This window comes from Pteropus vampyrus, unplaced genomic scaffold (assembly GCF_000151845.1).
Source record: "Pteropus vampyrus isolate Shadow unplaced genomic scaffold, Pvam_2.0 Scaffold39, whole genome shotgun sequence".
Lineage (NCBI taxonomy): Eukaryota > Metazoa > Chordata > Mammalia > Chiroptera > Pteropodidae > Pteropus > Pteropus vampyrus.
In genome coordinates, this window is record NW_011888820.1 from 1511514 (window position 1) to 1511951 (window position 438).

Consider the following 438-nt stretch of genomic DNA (forward strand, 5'->3'; position numbering starts at 1 on the left):
TTCCTTCCTTCCTTCCTTCTTCCCTCCCTCTCTCCCTCCACACAGAGGCTCCCATTGCTTGCCAAGCCACATGCTCACTCAGGGGTCCATTTTCCCACTTCTCAAAAGGGACTATATGGACTGCCAATAGCTTTGCAGTTATATGAACCAATAAATCACCCTTTTTGCTTGAGTCAGTTTGAGGCTCGCTTCTATCAATTGGTACCAAGCTAATCCTGATTAATACATCAGATCAAGGGATTTAAAAACTAGGATAAACCTTAAAAGTTCCCGAGTACCTCAGGGTACTCTACACATGAAATGATTTAGGGAGTTTAGTCACTTGCCCAAAGTCTTACCACCATGTTAGTGGCAGGTCAACTAGTTCCCACAGTTAGTATGCTTCACCACATAATATACTACCCCTCTATTTACTACCTGTGATGCTTTTTAGAAGCT